Source organism: Strix aluco, chromosome 4 (assembly GCF_031877795.1).
Source record: "Strix aluco isolate bStrAlu1 chromosome 4, bStrAlu1.hap1, whole genome shotgun sequence".
NCBI classification, from domain to species: Eukaryota; Metazoa; Chordata; class Aves; order Strigiformes; family Strigidae; genus Strix; species Strix aluco.
In genome coordinates this window covers 124,598,418-124,611,604 of record NC_133934.1, presented here as the reverse complement: position 1 = coordinate 124,611,604, position 13,187 = coordinate 124,598,418, and the positions used below count along the sequence as shown (strand labels likewise).

Below are 13,187 nucleotides of genomic sequence, written 5' to 3'. Positions count from 1 at the left end.
ATCACGGATTCAGTCCCTCCTTTCAAGTATGCCAGTCCTAATTTGCATGCCTCTTATCCAAAACACATAGCTAAGAAGCTCCTATAATAACTTTAATATCCTTTATTCAGTTTAATATTTAATTTGATTTTGCACCAATTTGCTCTAAAATCACTTCATAAATATACATATCGATTCCCAGCGTTAAAAAAGATAAAGCAAGTGTCAACTCCTTGTTTATTGGTTACTCAACTTTATGAAGGAATCCTTAAGGAGCAAAAGGAAAACCCTTTACGCAGGTGAGTTGTGCGGGGGGAAATGAGGGTAGGAAGGGGCCAGAATACACGTACCAATATCCTACTGAACACTCAGGTCTGTGGTAAGCAATCTGCTGCAATTCTCCGCTTGTCATGGATGCTGCAATTGTTGGCATTACTGTCAATATTTATTTCACTTCACAAGTAGGAACTCCCAAAGCATCGCAAGACAATCACAGAATCATCTAGGTTGGAAAGGACCTTGAAGATCATCTAGTCCAACCATTAACCTAGCACTGACAGTTCTCAACTACACCATATCCCTAATGTTGCACAGCATCAGTTAGTGAACACGCTGACGTTCATTTACTCGCAAATGGCATTTCTCATGTTTTTAAAAGTTAGCAACCTTCATTAAATGGTTTTAATCAAGATGGCAACTGAGGAATATTTTCCTGAAGTGTCATTTTAAACTTTTATCCCTGTATTATCTTCTTTTGAATGCTGTAGCAATGGCAAGCACTTATCTCATGTCTCTCATAGCACAGAGACTGCTCTTTCATTATCAGTTTTTAAGAAGCTGTAAACTTATCTCAGCTGCTGGAATTCTTCATGAGAGAAAGAAAAAAAAAAATCAGTAATGATGTACATATCATCTGCCTCTGGGAAAATAAAAACTGCCAGTGATATGCTGGGAAAGATCTCCTTAGACTCCTTTCACACAGTCTTGCAGTAGTTTTATTATAACCCAGCAGTGTAATTTCAAATAACATTCTACAGTGTGCTGACAGCAAGCTCCTAAAATACAGCTCTGCTCTGAACAACAACCGAGAATGCTATTGTGGGTCTCATGTTTACAGCTGCTCACTGATTGTGTCATATTTGCAAAGCTTTCAAGAAAAATGATAACTTTTTTTTTTCCCCACCACTGAGACTTATAAATACAGCCTAGGATTGATTTTGATAACAAGTGCAGTATAACACCAGAGCTAGTAAGCCTGCAGAACTTGCTCCTCTTCACAATTTTAGCTAAAAATTCTGAGGGGTTTAGTCAATATACTTGGAAAAGCATACTAGGTTTTAGCAAAACCAAATAGGAAAGTAGTATGTAGAACAGGAATCCTACATTGTGGGAGGCAACATGAGGTATAGTTGCACATTGGACACAAACATGTATCTACACCATACTACTGCCTGGATGAACAAGCCATTTTGCTTCCCTTCTGTGCTTAAGTTTCTCCAGCTGTAAGATGGGGATTGTAATACTGACCTTCTCCATAAAATGCTATAAATTCTACACCTCCATCACCAGGACTCCCAGTTAGAAGGAAGCAAACTGGAGTTACAATCCTGCTGCCAGAACTGTTTACATATTAGGTCAATATAATCATATATAATAAATATATTAGTAAAAAAACCACACACACAGAAATAACCTGAGAAAAAGCAGCTGAACTAGGTATATGCCCTCTCAAAGCCTGGCCATTCACCTACAAAAACTTCACTTGTTTGCTCTTCTCCTGACCCCACAACTCTTGCATTTCAGATTGCACAGCAACAACAGCTTCCAAAGGAGAACAGGCAGGGTTCAGCCCTGACTACCCTCTCTGCTTTTAACTCCCCTTACAAAAGTAAATCAGGGTTTTCTGCAAGTCAGGAGGAAGCTTTTGTCACCAGCCCTAAAAAAAAAAAATATTCCATGAGGACCTGTTTTTGTGTCACCCATCAGAGATGGATTGCTCTGGACTCTGAGCAAAGAGAAATTCTCCATACAGAGCACTAGCCAAACACTTAACTGCTGAGTGGAAAGACAGCTCATCTGCACTCCTGAGCAAAGCATCACCTGCCCATCAGTTTTACCTGGCACCCTAACTGACAGGCTCGAGGAAACTGGCACTGCAGTGGATGCTGCTTACGTTGACTTCAGCAAAGGCATGAAGTCATGTTCTGCCACAGTGTTCTTAAAGTCAAATTGTTGAGACATCATGATTTGGCTAGCTGGCCTAGAAGGTAAGCATAAAATTGGCTACTGCCAAGTTTGAAAGGCCGTGATCAGTAATACAAAGTCCAACTAGCAGACAGCTACTGCAGGCATCCCTCAGGGCAACGCTGTCTGGATTAGCAACGAGACAGCAAGGCAGAAGGCACCCTAGGCAAGTATGCAGATGACACCAAGCTGGGGTAGCAGTCAATAAGTACATCGGAAGGTGGGGCTGCTCTTCAGAGGGATCTTAGCAAGTTGGAGAACTGGGCTGACAGGAGGTGCACCTGTCTTTGCGCTTTTTGAAAAGTCTCACACCTGAGACAGTAACCCCTTGCTACAGTACAGGCTGGGACCAACCAGGTAAGGAACAGCTTGCACAAAAGGAGCTGGACGTCCCCATGGACAAGTTGAGCAGGAGTCAGCAGCATGCTCTTGCATCAAGAAAGGCCAAACACATACTGAGTTGTACTAGCTGAAGTGCAGCCAGCAGTCGAGAGAAGTGGTTATTCCCCCCTACAAGGGTGCGTCTGGAGAGCCACGGTCAGGTCTAAGTTCTTAACTGCAACATCAACACTCTGGAGTGGCTACAGTGAAGGGCCACTGAGATGGCTGAGGGGCTGGAGTGTGTGGCATACGAGGAAAATCTGAGAGCTGGGCTTGTTCAGCCTGGAGAAGAGAAGGCTTTAGGGGAGATCTCATGCTGTCTTAACTACCTAATGAGGACCTATAGAGAATATGGAGCCAAATTCTTCTCACACACCGCACAAAAGGCAACAGATGCAAGTTGCAGCAAGGTAAAATCTGATTAGATAGTAGGGGGGGAAAAAAAAAAAAAATCTTTGCCACAAAGGTAGTAAAACCCAGAGGGAGTATGACTGTCCATTGGCAGAGACAACCAACACTCAGCCAGAGTAGGGTTTCAGCAATCTACTGAAGACATGAGCAGGGAATTGGAGAAATTAGTTCCAAAGGCCCCTTCCAATCTAAATTATTCTACCATCCTACATAGGGCACAGGCTTTCTGGATTGTCTCCTGCATATTTCACCCCCTTCAGATACATTGCCTATATAAACATATCCCTGTATGTACCACACCTTCTCTGACTGCTGGAGAGCTGGTGGAAAATGCTGTCTTCTCTTTCCTCCCATCCTAGAACCAGTCAGTAGGAAGGACTGTTGTGATGAAACACTTCTATCAAGCTACTTTTTTTTTGCAGCTTCTTTTTTTGATGCCATCCTCATGTTCTGGATACTACCTCTCAGCCAACGTTCTTGGCTCATGATTGTGCTCCCAACTTCTCCAGTTGCACCAGAAGGAGAGTGACTAGTTCACAGATCTGCTGGGAGGGCTGCCAACCTTAACAGCAAAAACCAAGGACTGAAGCATTCTCTTGTTTCATCACTGAATGACGATGAGAAGCAGCCAAGACACTGAAGCCACCAGTTACAAAGCCTGAGGAATGAGTACAGCAGCTACCTGAGTTGCTTTCCTCTGCCACAGTAGTGGCAGATAATAAATATTAGAGTCTAGGTGGAAGATAATAAATATTAAACTGAATGCTGACAAAAATATTTTTCAACTGAAAAACTAGAATCTGAATATGTGCTGGAAATAATTAATTGCAATGAACTGGGTCCTCCAGATGTGACAAGAATGCAGTGATTTGGGAGTCCCTCAGAGACAGCAGCACAGATGCAGCCCATCTGTTGCATTCTCTAGAAGACTGATCCTTTAAGGACCAGAAATTTTCATATAGAAAGGAAACTTCAACTTAAGATTCTGCAGAAGTTAACAGCACTCGTGTGGGGAAAACCAAACTTTCAACTCCATATAAGTACAGAACAGAGAATTCTCTGATATCAGGTACCAACTGAGACGCAGCAGCTGAAACCTCCAGATGTTTCTTTAAAAGAAGACTTCTTTGGTAATGACTTACAATTATTTTACATTTTTTCCCTCATTTCCCTGGAGATCAAGGATGGTCCACTGGTGATTTCAAAAGAAATATTCTCAAATCAGACAGCCCAGCTCTTTTGCCTAACAGGAAAAGTCACAGAAAAGCACCCATAATCTCACCACCTTTGGAGCTGAATAGGCAGAACTTCATTACTCTGAAGCCACGGCTTCATTGGGGCTGGGGGCAAAGACAAGTGTATTTTTAATGCAAGTTAGCTAGAAGGGGACAAAATCCTTTTAAAGCAAGAACACTGTGTTGCTTTCTCAGAAACTAGCAAGTTCCAGTAACCTCTCGAATTTTGTGCAGTCTAACACCAGATCTTTCTTTGTCCTAGAATTGTGCCACACATTACAGTACCCGAAATGACAATAACAACTTTGTTTCCCCTTGGAAACTGCAAAGCCAAAAGGTTCTCCACAAGCACAATAAAAAGTTAAAAGGACCAATTATAGAAGGAAAAAATACTGTAAAACAGATAAGGTGAGAAATTCTCCTGACAATAAGACAATGTTTTGAGTTCTGTTTTTTATGTAATGAAGACTTTCAATTTCAGTTAGTAGATGACATGTTGCTGAATATGTGTTTTTACTGCACAATTTTCTCTTCATATTAAAGAGATTATAGCATAAGTTAGATACAATTTTTCGTCCACACTAAAAGGATTTTTTTTTCAATCTGTATATGCTTTTCATCATGAGTCATTCATATATGATAACAAAATACATTGTTCACCATTCCTCCCTGCTTACCAATACAAAAGGAATCTGAAGAGGACTCTGATTTCTACTCCCTGTCTACGCATAAGCTAAGACTTTATTTTTGGCAGACAAGCTGCTCCTTCATTGAAGACACAGTTATATATCTCCATTTAAAAATACTGATTAGCAAATCTCATAGCACTTTACCAACACATGCAGTCAAAACATCACTGAGACTACTGTGTTTCTCCCAAACTGGAAAGATGTTGAAAACTTAAATGATTCACTTACAGCTGATCTAAAGATGAGAGCTCTGCAATTTATGTTTTATTGTCAAATGTTTAAAGGATTAAATCTAAATAAAATACACAATACACAAGCTTCAAAGCACACGTTATCTTCAACATCTTATTTCCAATTAGCAAGTCAAAATAAAGAAGGCATAGGGAACATTTGGCTTCAAAAGCAGAGCTCTGGAAGAAATCAAGATTTTGGTTGCTTTGGGTCTCATTTAAGACTGCTATTTTCCCAAACTGCTGAAATGGGATAAGATGGAAAGATTATTCTCTCTCAAAGGGGGGGAAAATAGCAGACATACCACCATGTGATTGAGTATTACATCATTCATACTTACAACAATACTGAGCCAGTCTGGCAGCTAAACTTAAAAGACATTTTCTTTTGCCTTCGAGGAAGGCCATGGACTTGCCATAAAGGCAGGCTAACAGTGAAAAGGTTAAAAAAGGCTCGGCTCACAATTTTACTTGGCGTGAGGTTTCAAAATGCTAAAAATCTTTCACTGAGAAGTATTTCCAGTATGAAGTTTGTGTATGAAGACTATATCATGCAAACAAAATCCTAGTGACAAACATCTGAAGAAATAAAACACCTCTGGAGAAGTACTTTTACCAATTTTTAAAAGGCTTATTCTTCATTAGGGTGTAAGAAATCATTATCAAGACAACTTTCAAGGTGTGAGGACAGGCCAGGTATGAGAATGAATACTGTTTTTCAAAAAAAAAAAAAAATTTGAAAGGTAATATTGTTTCTCCCATATATCTTCACTTTGTTCTTATAACATCAAAAAGTGAAATACAAAAAATCTGCATAAGACTTAAGAATGATGAAAGTGGACACAGTTTTAGAAGACTTCAAGCTAAAATAATATTTGCAGATAGCAAGCACAGAAGTGCTTATAGGTCTCAACGCACTGGCTTTTATTCACCCTATTTTGCATTACTGATCTTAATTAAATTATTTCATAATACGAATTTTGTCTTCGAAGGCATTATTCTTACTGCATTAAAATGCAAATACAGAATCTTCAATATTATTTTAATGAAGGAGAGCATTTAGTTTTCTAATTGACTTCTAAAGTATTAAAATGCAGAAAACATTAGTGATGGCTACAATCAGGAATATTTTTCAGTGACCGGATCAAAAACATCGACTGTAATTGATGATGTTTGCTACCAGGATTTATTTAAACAAAGCATCAGGTAACACTTTTTTTTTTCTTTTTCTTTTTTTTCTTTTCTTAAGGGTGGTGGGCGTGCAGGGAAGGAAGGGGAAGCGTCTCTTTCACATCCCTCACCACATCCAGCATATCCTCTGACAAAAGCAAGAATGTGCTACACAATGACCGGCTGTATCACACTGTTTTTTATTTAGCTGGTGTTTGTAACATACTAGCTCCCATCAGGTCAAAACACCACAAAGTTATAATGCTGGTTTTGCTGACATCAGCACCAAAATTCCGATGCCCAGATAAACTTCTGAATTAAGCAGAGAGCCAACCTAATCATTTCCTCTTTTAAACAAGCTTTAAGAAGATTGTTAAATATTTATTTTCACAAGCATGCAAGGATCGCTGAAGGTCAAAGACATCAGAGGTGTGATCCCCTTCCTTATCATCCCTCCTTTGTATTTATTTCACTGGAAGTAAGCCTCTCTGCCATCACATTTCCCTCCCCTCATCCATCACCCAGAACTCGTGCTGCCTCCGTTCCCTCATTAGTTCCCATGTCTCCGTCACCACATTTCAAAGCATCACCCCCTCCCAGTGCTGCTGGGAAGTGACGGCTGCCCCATGTGTTTTTACCCCAGTATTACTGATGCTTTTGTAGCTTTCCTGTTCCCTGCTTCTGTTTCCTTCCTTGTTTCACCTTTATCATGAGAATGTCTCATCAGTTCAGAAACCCCAAACTGGAACCTAATTACTAAGAGGATAGACCATACAATGAATTTTATTAATTATTACTTTTAGGCACGCAATAACAGACCACTATTACACGCATTAAAAATCTGGCTCAGATGCTTCTGCTGTAGGTATTTCTGTGTTACACAAGACTCGACATGGTGACAGAGCACAGGACTGCCAAACAATAAACACTTCTACCTGCCCATAATGGAACTCAAGCCCACAGCAACAAAGGCTTCAGTGGATCTAATCCAGAAGCCTACACAGTAAAGCCTGTCCTTTCCTTTCAAAGAGGGACCATGATGCCTGGTTTTGTCCCAACACAGAAAGTTATGATGGGCAAGGGCAAAGATCTCCAAAATTAAAACAATCTAAGTGCAACAGCTCTATTGAGTGCAAACCCCATGGTTTTCAGCAGTTGTATCCATCGACATGCTTTGAGAAAGAACTGCCTATAGAGAGACTTGAAACACTCTGCTCTGCAAAGCAAAAAAGTATTTCTACAGTCAAATTTCAGAAGAGGATTATTTTGACCTTCACTGTTCAAAATTTCCCTTAAATGAGGAAAACAAAGCTATCAAAACCACTCAAAATCTGTAATCTTGACAGGCCATCTTGTGACCCTGTCCCCCTCTCTATCTCTGCAGATATTTTGTTTAATGCTGCATTATGGAAAAGTTGACAATTTGAGCCACCTGCTGGGTACCAACATCCTGAGGGGAAAAAAGTTGGTCACTCTTCTACACAAAAGCTGGTGAGAACTTTGTCAGCAAATTCAATGGGGCAGGATCACGTCTCCCCTTGCCAGCACCAGAGGTCAAATACTGTTTGATCCTGAGTTAGTAACAAGTTAACAGAAAAGCAGATTTTCAGAGTGTGCAATTCTTAAACAAAACATTAGCCTGAACACACACACTTACAACATTACAGTCCTTCTGCTTCTTTTGGATGATATATTTAGAAATCCTATTAGCTAGAGAGATCAACATTCTTATCTGAATTTCCAGGATGCTGTAACATGCAAAATTAGAGCAGCTCTTTTAAGTGGGTCAGTTATCACTACTGCACTTACAGCAGCTTTTCCCCTCCCTCCCTGCAGCATCCATAATGGGCATTTAGCACAAGGATTTAAACAGTAAAACGTTGAGTTGACACACACCATAATGTAATATTCCCTTCCCTTTTTATATTTTCAAAAACTTAAAGGGACAAAGAAAATCACCCAAGTACAGAATCTCCATATTAAAAATTATGGTCTCCCTGCAGAAAGCTTCAATGACTTTCAGCAACAGGACACCCTGCAGGATAATGCTAGTCAGCAATCACTCAATTTTCCTGCCACATCTGAGTCATGCACAAGTAAGGTTTATGGCTTTCCCAGCCAAGGGACGTGAGGAAAACCCAAAGGCCACTAACCATCTCCCCAGCCCTGTCCCCCACGTGCAGGGCCATACAACCAGTTTGAAATGCTTTGGGTTATTTTCTTCTCAAGAGGGAATTCTCTTTAAAAAACCCTGCAAATCACCAGATATAAGTGGAACAATTCAAGTACCCAGCACCACTTCACACACTGCAAAGACATCCATAGGGGACTGACAGATATGACACAGGACCTAGGGAAACACAGGCTCTCCTGGCAATACAGCTGGAGGCCAGGCAAGCTACCAGAGAGTGACACTGCCCCAACTCCTCCTGCCTCACCGCCGCCTATCCACGAGCACAGGGCAGCAGCCAGGAGCAGCCCTTGCAGTAAGGGGATGCAGCGGGGAAGAGAATGGAGCCACGCAACAGAGCATACAACATCAGAGAGCACATGGAAAGGAAACTTCCACTTTCCCATCAACGGGAAACATGAAACACCTTATTCTCAGTAACATACTTGCTTTATACATATCTCTTTATATGGAAAAAAAATGTGAGGCAGTACTGCAAGTGAAAAATCATATGACTCTCCTTCACTCTATGGAAAAGGAGACTGGATATGGCGGCTTCAAGTCATGAACCCTGCTGTTGAAATTCAGCAGTTCCAACCCTGGCTAGAAGAGAGGGTGACGGGGAGAAACTAAGGTGCAGAAATTAAATTTTTATTTCTGTCCCTGGCTGCCCTCTTCCTTACATCTCCAGCATTTTCTCCTGTGGTACCAAATTGGAATGATCATGCAAGCCAAGCATTACCAAACACATGAACTATTTGGAAATAGATGCAAATAACATGGGGCAACAATAGCCACACCCAATTTAAGGCAGCAATTTTTCATTAATAGATTGAAACTTCCAACTAAAATCCACCCACCCAAAAGCATACCAATTTTAAAACTTCATTTTGAAATGAAGTGGACAAGGCTTTTCCAAGACTTCAAGTCCAAGCAAATGTTTCATTAGGAAGCATTTCCTTACAAAGAGTGTGGTCAAACACTGGAACAGGCTTCCTAGAGGGATGATCGATGTCCCAAGCCTGCCAGTGTTTAACAGGCATTTGGGCAATATCCTTAATAACATGCTTTAACTTTTAGTCAGCCCTGAAGTGGTCAGGCAGTTGGACTAGATGATCATTGTAGGTCCCTTTCAACTGAAAATATTTCATTCAACCTTCTGTGAATTAAGATCTTGGCGTCCTTTACCACACACACACACAAAAAAATCTAGTGAGATGAAATAAAGTAATTTGCTTTTGTAAATATTACATGTACTTTAACTGCGCAATTTAATATCCATTTTTAATCTCTTATGTCCTTGTCACACTCAACACTTGAACAAAACAAATTTTGAATGCAACTGTACTTAATCAAAAGTAAAAGGTCAGTTACTAAAAAGAAAGTCCTTAACCAAAGAGAAATAGAAACTGGTTTTATTAACTTCCCTAACTAGAGCTCTAAAATTTTGTTGATTAAAGCCTAATTTCAAAAGTTAACTTTTTAATTGGGAACACAAGGGCCTGCTGGCTCCAGGAAGTTTTTAGTAGAGGTCAAAAGATTGCTGAAGATCTGATTTTTCATTTCTGATAAAAAAGGAAGTCTTGCCCTTTTCCTTGCAAAGATAGACCTTGAAGTGTTAGTAGGGGAAAAAAAAAAAAAAAGAATGTATCCATCAAAGGCTCTCATGGCGAAGTTATACAAAGCTTCCCAAGACAGTATGGAAGCCAACAGAGCCTGCTAATGCTCAAGAGGAAATTAGCTGAACTTCTGTTGCAAAGACCAGTAAGGCAGAAAGGCTCAGTAGCTGCTGCCTACTAATCCAGGATTAAAGAGACCAGTTCCCGACTCCATCACAGATTTTCTGGGTAACTTTGTGTCACAGCCTCAGTTCTACACCTGGAAATGAAGATAAATACTCTCAACTTCCCTTACTGTGACATGAAAATAAACACATTAAACCAGGAGGCATTCAGATAGCTTGGCAATAAAGTACAAATACTGCAGACAAATAGGAAATAACAAAGCACTGCCCCATTCAGCGAGGAGATGCCTTTTTTTTTTTCCCAAATCCTTCTTGCCTGCTGGGATCCTGCAATGCCTTCGTGATCTTCCCTCAAACAAAAGGGAGGTTCACAGGGCAGAGGAAGCAGATGAGGAAAAGTGCCTTTTGCTTTCCCACCCAGCACAGGTTTACACAAAAAAGACTCCAAAGCACCAAACTTTCTCCTGTCAGTCTTCTGCTCCCAACTCTCAAATTTGAGGTTATTTTTCTTAGACGTTTAGCAGAAAGGTTCTTCTGCAAACAACTCAGAAGAGAGGCCTCAGTTGGCTGCCTCGGACTGACCCCAGGAGGACCCCATCTCCTTCCTCTGACAACACACAAAGCTGCTGAAGACCACCTGAATAACTTGGGCAACCTCAATCTGAGGAGGCTGCCCCAGCCACAGGTGGTGGGAAGGGCTCAGTGAGCCCCCAGCATCAAGACTGATCAGATTTACCAGAGGGGGAAAAACCTGCCCTTAATTTACCTCCGGAGGCAAACAGAGGGATATTTACACAAGATAGCTGGTGAGGGAACTTTGTGAGGACTCTTCTCATATGGAATAGGTTTTATTTACTATGCTCTAACAAGACAAGATTTGGTTTACAACTAAGGGTACATTTTCCAGAGAGCTTCAAAGGAAAAGAATAAATAAATACAATTTTAAGAAGGGGGTGTGTGGGGGATAAAAGACATTTACCATGTAAAATGTTGCTGTAAAAAAACCCAGGTGGTAGCGTTTGAAAATCTTACAAACAAAACAGTGGACAGTTGTACAGTTTTTTCTAACAGCTGTGTACAGTAAAAAGAATTACAAACAGAATGAAAGGTTCCTTGATTAAAACAAACTGATATCCCACCTGGAAAATCCTGGCCAGGCTCTCATTGTTCCCGAGTGACCCTAGGGCAGCCACGGGTTACAGCTCAGCCCCTAAGTCACTCAAACACCATGCCCGGCTCTTCCCAAGTTCTCTCTCTCGGGAACGGCAGGACCAGCTAAAGAGCCCTTTGTTTCCATTCAAACATATGTAGGGGTGGAAAAGCTGTTCAAAACATTAAAGAGAAACAACTGAGGACTGTTACTATTCCAAGAAACAAATTAAGAGCCAGAGTCTGAAATGCCCGGAGCGCTGGCAGTGCCAGCTGAAGTCAGATGTCACTGGAAATGCTCAGCATCGCTCAGGCCCTGGGAGGAGGACAATCAGTTCCATCAAACCTGAGGATTTAAAAATCACTGTCTCCTTTAGATGTATTTTTTGCATTATATCTTTACTTCTGACACTGATAATATAGACACATTTTATAAGAGAATAATAAATTAAAGTTTTTATAGGTAGCTCCTCAAGAGGATGAAACACCTCCCAAATCCAGCTAATAGCTAGTAAGGCATCTTCCCTTTAAAACATTAACGCTGACAAGTAATATAAGCAAGGCAAATGAAAAGCTATGTCAAAGTCGCTGCATTGTGGGGTTTTGTGTCAAATAAACTAAGAAAAACCATAAACTGATGTAAAATCGATTCAGATCTCACACAACATCTTTCTAAAGAACTATAAATAAAAGCTGCACTTTAGATAAACTTTTATGTTCGCTAAGTTCTAGAACTATTTCTTCAGATTAAAAGAATTGTGTTACTAGAATATTTTGCATTTTTGCATTAATTAAACAATGCATAATAACCAAGGAGAACTTAATGTTTTTTTGTTTCAGGCTGAGGTTTATTTAGGCATAATTCAAACTGCACCAGTAGACTTGGCTACAATTTTCCTCACATTTTCAGAGGCTGGCTGGCGACATGTACATTATGAAAAAAGAAGAATAAGCAGATATCCATGTCAGATAAATACATTCCACTCTCAAACTGAACTCAATGCAGACACAATTAAATCCTGTTTTCCCTCTTCAAATGCTTCCCACTCCTTTGGTTCTGCCCCTGGAGAGAACACATTTCTTGCCACTTCAGCCCCTGACTACATCCCACAGCACCTCCCCAGGCCACATGCATACTTTGCTTCTTCTACCATAATATTTTTTAAGAAACACGTTGTCTCCTACTTCAGAGACTAATCTGTTCCCAGATAATTCTTCTTGCCTCTACAATTCCTGAGTCACTTGGGCCACCCAATCCCATGGTGTTGTCTCTGAGCTCTGAGGATGCTGCTGCCCATCACTACTTCTTCCACGTTATTTATTTCCACTAAAATACATTCATCAATCTTCAGTCTTTAACTTCCTTTTCTAAATTTCTCCCAAATGTCTTTATAAGAGTTCTACAACCAACACAATGACAATGAATACTTTAAACTCAGTGAATCTACTTAGCAGTGTATATAAATCTTGAAGTGTTACAAATACTGTATGTCCTTTGTATAGTATATCATACAGCATATTTCTCCTCTTCACATGCCATCCTCTGCTGGCTTCTCCAAAAGACCAAAACCAACTGCAAGCTTATTACACTGAACATGCATCTTCATTCTTGTTAAAGCATCTTGCACATGGCCATCCTCCACACCTGCTCTTGGTCCCTCTGGACCAAAGGCCCTGGGAACATGCCTGCCTCTACTGCCAGATCTGGCTCGAAACAAATATAACACATTGATAATGATCATCACCATTAATCTAATCTATGGAGGTTTGAACATATTTTAAATT

At 40.4% G+C, this 13,187-nt stretch overlaps 1 protein-coding gene across 3 annotated transcripts in view; it reads right to left on the bottom strand.

Annotated features, from left to right (window-relative positions):
- The window catches only part of BRF1 (BRF1 general transcription factor IIIB subunit), a 179,327-nt gene that overhangs the window by 117,541 nt on the left and 48,599 nt on the right, over positions 1-13,187 (bottom strand). Inside the window, exon 1 of one of the 3 annotated variants that reach the window (XM_074820979.1) lies at positions 11,393-11,526. The exons of the other annotated variants lie outside the window; for them this stretch is intronic. The gene's annotated coding sequence lies outside the window, so the exon portion shown is untranslated. Of the gene's footprint in view, positions 1-11,392; positions 11,527-13,187 lie in introns of those variants that run through there. 3 annotated transcript variants of the gene reach the window in all.